At 39.1% G+C, this 12,395-nt stretch overlaps 1 long non-coding RNA gene across 1 annotated transcript; it reads right to left on the bottom strand.

Annotated features, from left to right (window-relative positions):
* Positions 1-1,551: 1,551 nt before the first annotated feature.
* LOC307009266 lies at positions 1,552-5,438 on the bottom strand. Its single transcript, XR_013799975.1, has 3 exons — positions 5,249-5,438; positions 4,975-5,088; positions 1,552-2,540 (listed from the first exon to the last, which is right to left on the bottom strand). It is a non-coding gene; the product is annotated as an uncharacterized lncRNA (long non-coding RNA).
* Positions 5,439-12,395: the final 6,957 nt, after the last annotated feature.

The following is a 12,395-nucleotide window of genomic DNA, read 5'->3' on the forward strand; positions in this document are numbered from 1 at the left end:
CAGGTCCAAGATTGGCCGTAACCCACCGCCTTTCTTGGGTACAATGAAGTAGGGGCTGAGAAACCTGTCTTCATATCGGCTGGAGGGACCGGCTCGATCGAGTCCTTCGCCAGTAGGATATCGATCTCTACCCGCAAGACGGGCATCGCAACTCCGCATGGATGTGAAGAGGTGAATCCTCTCTAACTTGGGTGGGCGTCGGGTGAACTGAATTGCATAGCCGAGTCTGATGGTACGGATGAGCCAGCGAGATGGGCTGGGAAGCACTAGCCAAGCTCCCAGACACCGTGCAAGCGGGACCAACGGGACCACAGATGGACTCACCAGGGTGGGGCACAACACTGCATAGATGCAGATTGATGAGCTTAAGAAACTTCTTTAAAAAACATTAACATATATCGGTACTGTACATACTATATTCTATTGCTGCATAATTATCAAAAATGTTAATATAATAAAATCCTTTCACATCACCGTTTTGCGTGTTCTTGTCAGCCTACACTTTACATAATAGGCCTGTAGACACCTGGGCTTCATTTAACCAACTGTGATAGTTTGGTTTAGTTTGAAACGGTGTATCAATATACAATACATGTGACTTGAATACTATTTACAATTAATGCGACTTTTGGTGCTGATATTGTGCAGTGCTTTGTAGTCAATTAACATCCATTGTTAACGACCCTGATTTAGATCGCTTCATAAATGTAAATTTGTCTGTCCATATAATTTTCAACCGATTTAAGAATGACTGGAGAATTACACTTCACTCCACTCCACTTCACATTGTCCAATGAAATTTTAACTTCTTGTGCCCAGATGACGATTGGACGGTGTATTATAAATGACACACAGGCATCAATGAATTATGTCGTATTTAAAAATATGAAACATGTTGATTTTTTATTGAATCGACACACTACCTTGGATTATTATTATTATAAAAAGTTAAAAAATTGTTTGGTTAATTTTTTCCTGCCGTCGAGCCATAGGTAAAGATTTGTCTCGAGAGCATCGGTTCCCGAGCAGACTGAGGAATACCTATGTTCAAACAAGTGCATTTCTGTTTTAAAACGCATAACTTTTGCTACGGTTACGCCTGCCATCCACACACAATACTCGACTAAAACATATCTAAAACCATTAAAAAAAAAAAATTACTTAAAATAGAATATAAAGAAACTTAAACTTATCTTATATCAGCTAGTTGCCACTATAATAGTATACTATAATAGAAAAAATCTATAGTAGTATAACAAATGATTCATATTCACCTGTATGACTCTGCCCATGCAGTGACATCAGGATTAATGTACACAACTGTAAATTAACTCTATCCTATAACACCACTTCAGCTGTTGATGTAGTGGGTTATGCTTTATTGACTCAGTATAGCTTTCCAAAGGCATATATGTAAAAGCAGACGGAGCAAATAACTAGCGTAGAAGTGTCAGAGGAGAAAGACAGATACGGTGGGGTGCAGTTTCACTGGGGCTTAAACACTAATCTAATTAACGCTTTACTATGTCAGTTTTAAAAAAAAAACTGATTCACAAACATGGCAGCACCCAGATATACACGGTTATTGATAAACATCAGATAAAACAGATTATTCTACTGAATTATTCGTTTAATTCCAATGCCAAACTTTGACCTTTTGAAATGCTCATCTATCTTTCCCATTCTCAACACAATATTTGTATTGTGGCGGTCTTTCCACTGAAGCACAGTAATGAATAAGCACAGAATGATGAAGAACCACCATCACCAATATATGGGAACCAAGATATCCATATAGTATTTCCAATATGGAGTACACAAACAGAGCCAACAACCAAACTTAAACATGATACCCTGAAAGCTTTTTTAATGAAATGTTCATCCAGCCAATAGAGATGGTCCTGAAGACAATACATAATTAACTGACCAAAGTAGGTGTTTAATGTTTTCTGTCCAAAACAATAGACATTTTTCATGACAGAAATGCTGGTGTAAAGACTTTGGCATAACTTGAACATGACAAATTCATAACAGTTTCGATTAAAAATTAAATTAAAGGGTTAGTGCATCCAAAAAAGTAAATTCTGCCACCATTTACTCACCCTCACGTCGATCAAACCTGTATGACTTTCTTTCTTTAGTGAAACACAAAAGAAAATATTTTGAAGAAAAAATTGTCAATCAAACAGTTTTTTTGTTCCCATGGATTACCATTGTCCAATGAAGATCAAAAAATACAATAAAAGTCAATGGGAACCGTTTGATTACCAACATTCTTGAAATTACATGAGGGTGAGCAAAAGATGACAGAATTTTAATTTTGGGGTGAACTAACTTTTAATACCCTGAGATAAATACCCTTTTTTTTCAGTACAGTTTTAGAAATGCTCCTTTAATACACATCTGTTGGAAGTTTGAAATCCTTGAAGCAGTAAAAAGAGATGTCACCATGATCCACCACTGCAAACGTCACTGGGACATCTCCACTTTGGAAGGACAGCTGCTTCATGGCATGCAGATCCGGCACGGGACCGTCAAAACTGTCAATGAACGAAGACATAAATCAGTCGGCATGCTCAGATCAGGACCTTTACAGACTACACAAATGTCTTGTCACGTGTGACAGATCCTGATAATTTGAGCTTTTATTAGTATCTCAATCATAACCAGATATATGCAAACTCATAAAATTCCTTTTACCAGCCATGTAGCAAATGTAAAAAACAAAATTTCAGCATAAAAATGTGTTTCAGAAGGCAGAAGTTTATAACAGGCCCTTTCTAGATGTGGTCACATGGCGAAAAATGTGCAAAGTTCATTATATATTACTGTATTATTCAGTGTTCTGATTCTGATAATAATAATAAATATAGCCGAAAGCCGCAATTGACCCTTCGCAGGGAGCTTGACTGACAGGTGATCTGACCAATCATACTTCGCCATCCGCCATTTTGTCCGACAAAGCAGTCAGGAGAGTTAGTAGATTAACATGGGAGGATTTGAACTTGAGAAGCGGAGTGTACTGACATCTTTCCACGGTTAAAACAACATTCCTTCTTATGTTCATTTATGTTTATTTGATGCTATAAATTAACTAGAAGGAAGAGATGATCGGTTCACGAGCAGCTTTAACTGAGGCTCTACAGCGATCTGACAGACACATTAAAGAGCCACAAAACGGTACTTATTGTTTAAATTTCTTTTAACAAATGACCAAATTTGAAAGGTGAGACTTTGTTTAATATGTTTAATATCAGAAATAACCGAAAAGTAACCTGGTCTGTCCTGTCTGTCGGTGTGTTGTCAGTGTCCTCTCTGCTCCACGAAGTATTTTTCACTGCGTGAGAACATGGTGTGGCGTGAGAGCGGCGTAGCTTGTCGGACATAGCAACAGTAACTAAGGGGGGCGGGTCTTTGCAAACGGTCAATTACAGGGCCAAGCACTTTGTATGGCCATAATTGGCATTAATGGACTTTATTTAGGTAACTTTATGAACCTTGCAAAATTCACAAGGCTAAACACTTGCCATAGACTGGATTTGATCAAACAATCTTCAAACCACTAGCCTGTTGCTTTACACAGCATGCCACTGTGAAAAGTAGTGCATTCTTTACATGAAAAAGTTATATTTTACTTGGTGTTTGTCAGTTATCACTGGGCGACACAAGGAAGACGCGCTTTCAACCAGCTGTCAAGGTTCAAAAAAAAAAAAGTGTGGACATGTTTTCAAAAGTAAAGCGTTTTTGCAAAAATCCTTGTATCTCCGGAACACTAGGTGGCGCTGTGATTAAACACTTTAGGTACCTTTAGGACATGCTGTCAATGATTCCTACCTAATTTGTTGCCGATAATGTCAAATCGTTTAAAAGATATTGCAATTTATGTAACATTTCTAAATGGTGGACAGGCAATTTGTCTGATATTGGCAAAATTGGTATTGAGGGATTCGACACGAAGAATCTGCAGACATAAAGATCTTGATGTTCTGATGTTTTGTATCTCATGACCCGTAGGTGGCGCCATTCCCAACTTACGCACGTTAACTTTTTTTTTTTTATATCAAAATTCTGTTATTTTGATAATTTTGGTAAGAATTGGACTAAATTTAAAGGTGGAGTATTGAAAAAAACTGCATACAGTACATTTAAAAATGACCACTACTGTAATGGGGGGATCTTAATGTAAGATATTGAATGTGATCAGCAAGACAAATCACACTAAGAGTTTCTATGACAAAGGTTTCAAAAGTTATAGCCATTTCAAAAGTTAATTTTTGAACTGGTGGTGGCGCTATAGAGTTGGCCTTAGAGACCCCAAAGTTGGTCATGCAAATGAGCCCCGCCTCCACTCACTCACACCAACTCAGAGATCCACTGGTTGACGATCACACGTTGATCTGATTGGTTACAAGGTAGTGTGTGACGTCAGAAACACCAGCGATTTCAAACCGCGTTTTTGAGACTGTCTTTGGTTCACTTTAGTTTTAAAGAGAAAATACTCAGCAATGCTGTTCATTTATGAATTTGCACATAGTTTGTCTTAAAGCATATTAAAAACCCCACAGTCGTACAAAAAACATTTAAAAAAAAATTGATTTTCGCCACAGAGGGTCTTTAAAACTTTTGTATTTATTTGAGCTGTAAAAAAAATTATTTTCAGTATCTCCAGTTATTACTAAATTCGTTATGCCTACTCCTAAAAAAAAAAAGTAAAGTGTAAGAACATCACAGACGGGTCACATTATGATGCCAAATAGCATATTCCAAACATTTGTATGACTTTATGCTTCCTCCATGTTATTGCTAGTGCAAAATCATAAAACCAATTTTCCAGCATGAATCAGCAGTGTGTGTGATCCAGACACTGTATAACTAAGGCAAAATAACAAAGCCAACACAGCAGGGAAAAGACGATCATTAAAGCACGTAATGAATGACAGGACTAATTTCAGTGTATTGTGTCAGTGTGTTTACCTGCAGACACACATGCGGCTGTAAGGCTTTCCGGGATGGCTCTTTTTAAACTCCGCCACCGTGTCCGGTTGGTAAACATCAAAACTAATCTTCCACTGGTCTGACGGGGACAATCTGACAAAATAGATCGTTTAAAACAGCCGCTCAATCATCTCAAAGGCTTATTTGACTTCTGTCAATTTCGGGAGAAAGCTACCAGGTTTACTCTGACAGCGGTTTAATTTCGTCCCTCAATATTTGATATATGGCTACAGGACAGTAAAGGTTTATACACCTGGAAACCCCCTCAGACCAGCTCGAAGGCTTGACAATGTTGATCTGGTCCAGCAGTTCACCTGCACCATAACAATACCAAAAAAAGATGAATGTCACATGAGAGTGAGGCAATAACAGGCAACTTTCACAAACAAGCACAAAAACCAAGATCATATATCAGACAAACTTAATCATCTAGTTTGACACTGAAACTGTAGAATCAGTCAAAGCATCATTACAAACCTATTTTAACTACTAAAAATATATTTCACACATATCTCATTTTTTACATATAATTACAGTTTTTTTCGATTGCTAAATGTTAAAGGACAAGTTCGGTATTTTACACTTAAAGCCCTGTTTACAGACCGTATCTGATGAAATAGAACGGTTAAGATAAAAATTTGGACACATGCTCCTGTCCCGAGAATTTTAGTTTTATTTAGCGTGTGGACCTATTTTGCCAAACGTGTCACACCCAGATTCTTCCGTTGAGAGCTTGAATAATAGACACCAGTTGGTGGCGATAATGCACCTTTGCCGATTGAAAGCAAACCGCTGGCATTTCATTGAATACACAGAAGAAGCAGAAGAAGAAGCGGCGGAGGAATAACGTACCTCACACAGCACATTCAATACAATCAATGGAGTTGGACAAACACTACGATAAAACCTGTTGGAAAGCATCTTTTTCAGCGTTTTTTTTTGGGACCGTATCAGTGAACACCCCTGACCACTCGGTGAGTTTCACGTCTTTGTAAACGAAAGTTTAATGTGTTTTAGGAAGGAATCTGCCAGTGCACATAGACAACCATTGTGGGGGTGGGGGGGGGGGAAAGCTAAATAAAACTAAAATTCTCGGGACAGGAGCATGTGTCCAAATTTTAATCTTAACCGTTCTATTTCATCAGATACGATCTGTAATCAGGGCTTTAAGTGTAAAATACCGAACTTGTCCCTTAAGTTTTCATTTCTCTCCGTCATGTCTAAATGCAATATGTTGTTGTCATCCATCCATTAAAGAATAATCCCGATATAACTTCTTTGGTGTTGTTTATTTGTAGGTTTACATCTCAACGCACTGGTATAACATCACATCAGTACCCGAGGGAGCAGCAACACTTTCTGTCTGTATACAGAGTTCTGAACTTCAAAATGTCAAAATAAAAGTCCTTTGTTTGTTCACACATGCGCACAATGAACTCTTGCACATTTTTGGCATACAACAGTAGGTAGCATAATATAACATAAAATATATGATTAATGAGAACATATAACTCAACACTAAACGACAGTGAGCACAACTGGAGCTACATGTGCAAAACTCTAACTGCAGTCTGCACTACCAACAGTCACCTGAGCGAAACAGTTCACATCACCTGCAAAACTCACTCCAAGCAACACAACTCTTAACACATGGCTCAAAACAGGCTCGGTGCACAACCCTCACTGAGATAACACACACGGTCACTCAGAACACACTGAGAGTAAAAACACTAGCATCAAACACCAATACAGAAAATACTAACTTTTCATCTTTACGGTTTGAACAATTTCAGTGACTTCATACAAGGTAATATTTTCTTCAAAGAAAAGAGTGACATTCTTTCACATGATTTATTTACATTTTTAGAACATAATTCTTTAAGGTAAATGACAATGAGCAGTTTGCTTCAATAGTAGTAATTTACGGAATTACAGTAATGAGAAAAAGAAGGTAGAAACTAAAAGTACATACTGTAATTCCAACAAATAATTGAGGGGCTAATCCTGCCTCTCTCTAGCATCAGGCCACAGGTTTTCACCAACATCACATCTAATGTTCTCTCTTGCCATGCACCTGGGGAAGAACCTTCTGGAGTGCCTTCCCTGCAGTCCTCTGGACTCGTGTCCTCACATCCGGCACGCATGGCTTCCTAAAGAGACATTTGGTCATGTGGGTGGTGACCAAACACTTTCCACCTCCAGGCAGAGAACAACTCCTCTATTGGGTTGAGGAAGGGTGAATATGCAGGCAGGTACAAAACCTTAAATCTGCGATGTGCTGCAAACCAATCTGTGACAGCTGCAGAGCGGTGAAAAGCAACGTTATCACAAACTATGACAAAAACTTGGGGGTTTCTTACTGGCTCCCCCTGTTCTGCTGGCACTAGCTGAGCTTAGAGTTGTTCTAGGAAAGCTATAAGCCTTTCTGTGTTGTATGAGCCAATGAGTGGTGTGTTGAGAAGCAAACCATCACTGGCCATTGCAGCACACATGGTGATATTTCCTTCTTTGTCTTCTGTCTTCCTCCACGCATCCGCCCTCTCCCTGCCACCCTTCTCCCTCCACGAACCCGTCTTCCTTGTTCCATTTCCAAAATGAGTCTTTCTGAGCTCTATCTACCTATATATATATGTGTGTGTGTGTGTGTGTGTGTGTGTGTGTGTGTGTGTGTGTGTGTGTTCACTAACAAGTCTAAAACAAGACACCTGCTTAGCCTTTCAGCTGAAATTGCAATCCGCAGTGTTTGAAAGGCACAAGGCTGAAATCTGTTCTGTTTTGAATGTGTGGTTCACAGTTTTGACAGCAGTGTGTTAGCATTTGAACAAAGTGCTGTAAATCCACAGTGTTGTGCAGGTTGTGTTTAAAGTCATGGGATAAGTGTGTAGAGTTTTGAAAACTGTGTTCAAGCAATGAAAAACGAACTAGAGTTTGGTCCACATGAACTGCTGTAGCTCCAGTTGTGCTCACTGTCGTTTAGCAACCGAAAAAATAATTAATCATTTGGCGAAGTTTGATATTCATAAGACAAAAATAACTCAAAGAAACCCTGGAATATTAAATTTTATAACCCGATCTCACAATATACTTTGAAACTCTTTCAAACATGAGATCACAAAACAAAAAGTTTATAAAAAAACAATAAACATTTTAAAGCTTTTCAAATTCATATAACTGCCCTGATATTATAAAGCACTTTCATTTCTGTATTTTATTACTGTTATTTTTTTATTTAATTTTTTTTACAAACATGTTCATTTTATACTTTAGTTGTTGTTGTTATTCTTAGTTTTATACATTCTGAACTGACAGGAGAATAATGACGACCAAACAGCAATTTGAATCGTGTCTCTCCCTGCCCTCGCTACATCTACACACACACACACACATACACCCTGATTTTACACAGGTTTCATCATGTTCTCATGATACACACACACACACACACACACACACACACGCCCTGATTTTACACAGGTTTCATCATGTTCTCAAGATACACACACACACACACACACACACACACACACACACACACGCCCTGATTTTACACAGGTTTCATCATGTTCTCATGATACACACACACACACACACACACACACACACACACACACACACACACACACACACACACACACAGGTTTCATCATGTTCTCATGATGATCACACACACACACACACACACACACACACACACACACACACACACACACACACACAGGTTTCCTCATGTTCTCATGATGATCACACACACACACACACACACACACACACACACATACAGAAGCAAGAAGAAGACAGTGACAGAAAAGAGAAAAAGCACAGAGTAAATATTTTCGTGAAGCTGCACTTTTCTTTTCCTTAATTTCATTCGCATCTTTTTCATCTGGAATCTTTTCTTTTTATCCAGAACTAGAGATCACCGCTTTTACAACAACAACACTGACACACTTCTCCATATCTGGACACAACTATTTTACATCAACAACTTTATCAAATGTTGTGAAAGTCTTTAATTTCTCCTAAAGAGTTCGTGATTTCCCTTGAGACCCAATATCTGAGATCTCAGAAAGTGCTTCTTCATCCCTCATCTTCATCCCTCATCTTCATCCCTCATCTTCATCCCTCTCATCTTCATCCCTCATCTTCATCCCTCATCTTCATCCCTCTTCATCATCCCTCTTCTTCATCTCATCCCTCATCTTCATCCCTCATCTTCATCCCTCATCTTCATCCCTCTTCATCATCCCTCTTCTTCATCCCTCATCTTCATCCCTCATCTTCATCCCTCATCTTCATCCCTCATCTTCATCCCTCATCTTCATCCCTCATCTTCATCCCTCTTCTTCATCCCTCATCTTCATCCCTCATCTTCATCCCTCATCTTCATCCCTCATCTTCATCCCTCATCTTCATCCCTCTTCTTCATCCCTCATCTTCATCCCTCATCTTCATCCCTCATCTTCATCCCTCATCTTCTGCATCAGTTTCTCACATTTTGAACTGATTGATTTCCACTATTTTCTCCACTACTGATGTCATTTTCCACATCTTCACTCCTTACATTGTTCACGACTGATTCTGTTATTCATTATTCAAAACCACACTATCCTCAATCTGTTCATTTTGTTTGTTTAATTATTTCAAATGAAAGGTACTTTTGATAGTAATATTAAAATGATTGTGTCACTACAATACAAACTAAATTAATATGATTCCAATACAATTATAGAGACACACACACACAATTATAGACACACACACACACAAACACACAATTATAGACACACGCACACACACACACACACACACACACACACACACACACACACACACACACACACACACACACACACACACACACACACACACACAAAACTAAATCTCCATTGTAATCAACATCACAAATACAATGGCTCACACCCCATTTATATTTAAAAGTTTCAAGGTCATTGACCAATTTATAATAAGTGTACTCAATTTTTAATCGTGACCTTATTAAGCCCTTTAGGACTAATTCAACATCACAGGACTCATTACCACTCAGTTTTTCTTTACGTGACACCCAGCCATTTTAACTTGTCCAAGTAAAAAATTCATTAAAACATGGGACTCCTTTTTACTCTTTTTATACCTAGGTCCATATATGAAATACTTAGGTGAGAAAACTTCTCCCAGGGTCTGACACCACCCATCTATTGTTGGAAACAACTGTTGTAATCTAGTACAATCTAAAAATAAATGAAAAACAGTTTCTGAAATCCCACAGAAGGGGCATCCCTCCCTTACCTGTGGATCAAGACGTGCTCTGTGTCTGTTCGTAGCTATTATACCATGCACTATCCTCCACTGAAGATCTCCAGTTCGTTTTTCAGTGGGAGGTTTGTACAGGGTCCTCCAGCTGCCCTTGGGGGAAACACCTACTCCAAACACCTCTTGCCATTTAGACTCTTTCACGTTTGTAAGAGCTTGAAGATGCAGTATCTTCACACACAATGTGTACAGCGACTTTTTTCCTGCATTGCTGAAAACTCCTTCTGAGGTGTCTTAAAAGATAATAGTCCACCCTCAGTTTCTTCCCAGCTTTCAGTCTCAGCTGCAATGTTTAGTTCTGGGAAATCACATATATTCAGCTCTCCGTTATAAGTTTCTAAGGAAAGTCTATAATTCCGTGGCAAAAACTCAGCTATCTGAGTCAAAATTTGTGTAGCCACTCGAACTGATCTTATTACCAATTTTCCAGCAAAACTCTCAGCTGATATCCATTCACCTTCAGGTATTAAGTCTCCAATTTTTGTGATTTTTGCAGCCCATAGACTTTTCTTCAATGAAATGTCTTTGAAAATGTCCAGATTCAATGCAGAGTTAAAAAGCAGCGGTTCTTCTCTCTGCCACAAACTTTGGGCATTGTTTGACTCTCGAGAAATCTTGACAAGTGTCCATGCTTTTAAAATTGATCTATAAAACACTGTTAATCCTCCAAGGTCCAACTTGTTTATGTCCATCAGGAACAGGTGACAATCTAATCCCATGTTCCCTGCTTTCCTCAATAGAGTACACGCTATCCCAGCCCAGCTCACATCCTTCCCATAGAGAAGTCTCTGAGCCACTTGAAGTCTGAAGGTCTTTACTCGGGATCTGATGTCCACTAGGCCTTGTCCTCCTTCCTGTCTGGGCAGAAAAAGCACTGGAGCCTTTAACCAATGCTGACCTGACCAGAAAAAATCCACCAGACATCTCTGAATTTGTCTCACGAGGTCTTCGGGAGGTTCAAGGATCATCATTCGATGCCAAAGGGAAGATGCTATGAGATTATTACATATCAGCACCCGTCCCCTATAGGACAGCTGGGGCAGCAACCATTTCCAATGAGACAACCGAGCACGTACTTTCTCCAACAGGCCCTCCCAATTTTGTTTTCTGTACTCGGATGTCCCCAAAAAAACTCCCAGATATTTGAAACCTGCCCTTCCCCATTGTAAACCACCAGGAAGTGATGGACTATTTTCAACTTGGCCACACCACACAGCATCGCTTTTACACCAGTTAACTTTGGCAGATGATGCCTTTCCATAACACTCTAGAGCATGCTTTACCACATCAACATCTCTTTCTCCTCTGATAAAAACCGTTATGTCATCCGCATATGCAGATAATTTGACAGATTCCTGGGATTTTAGAGAGTTAACATACAGACCTGCTAGATCTTTCCTTAATTTACATAGCAAGGGCTCAATAGTTATACTGTAAAGTTGGCCCGAAAGAGGACAGCCCTGTCTAATTCCCCTCTGAACTTTTACAGCGGTACTTAGGCCACCAGCCATTTTTATCATACATGTAGCTTCAGTGTACAATAAACGTATCATCGAAATAAACTGATCACCAAACCCAAAGGCTTTTAGAGCATCAAAAAGAAAAGTGTGATCCACCCGATCGAACGCCTTCTCTTGGTCCAATGATAACAACCCCATTTCAATCTTATCATCGAATGCATAGTCATACACATCTCTTACTAAATGTAGATTATCTACAATAGACCTATCCTTTATGCAGTAAGATTGATCTTTATGAATGACTTCATGCAAAACATTATTTAATCTGGTGGCCAAACATTTGGAAATGATTTTGTAGTCCGAACACAACACAGCCACAGGTCTCCAGTTCTTTAAGAGTGTTAGATCCCCCTTCTTAGGGAGTATTGTTAGCACAGCACGCTGAAAGCTCTTAGGAAGGATTCTTTCAGTGACACTTTTTTGCAGGACTTCAAAGTAATCATGTCCAAGAACGGTCCAAAAAGCCTTATAAAATTCGGCAGTTAGTCCATCTATTCCAGGTGCACGACCTACAGAGAGTCCCATAACAGCGGCCGTGACTTCTTCATAAGTAAGTTCAGTCTCCATAAA

This window comes from Phoxinus phoxinus (genome assembly GCF_949152265.1).
Source record: "Phoxinus phoxinus genome assembly, chromosome: 1".
In the NCBI taxonomy this organism is placed as follows: domain Eukaryota; kingdom Metazoa; phylum Chordata; class Actinopteri; order Cypriniformes; family Leuciscidae; genus Phoxinus; species Phoxinus phoxinus.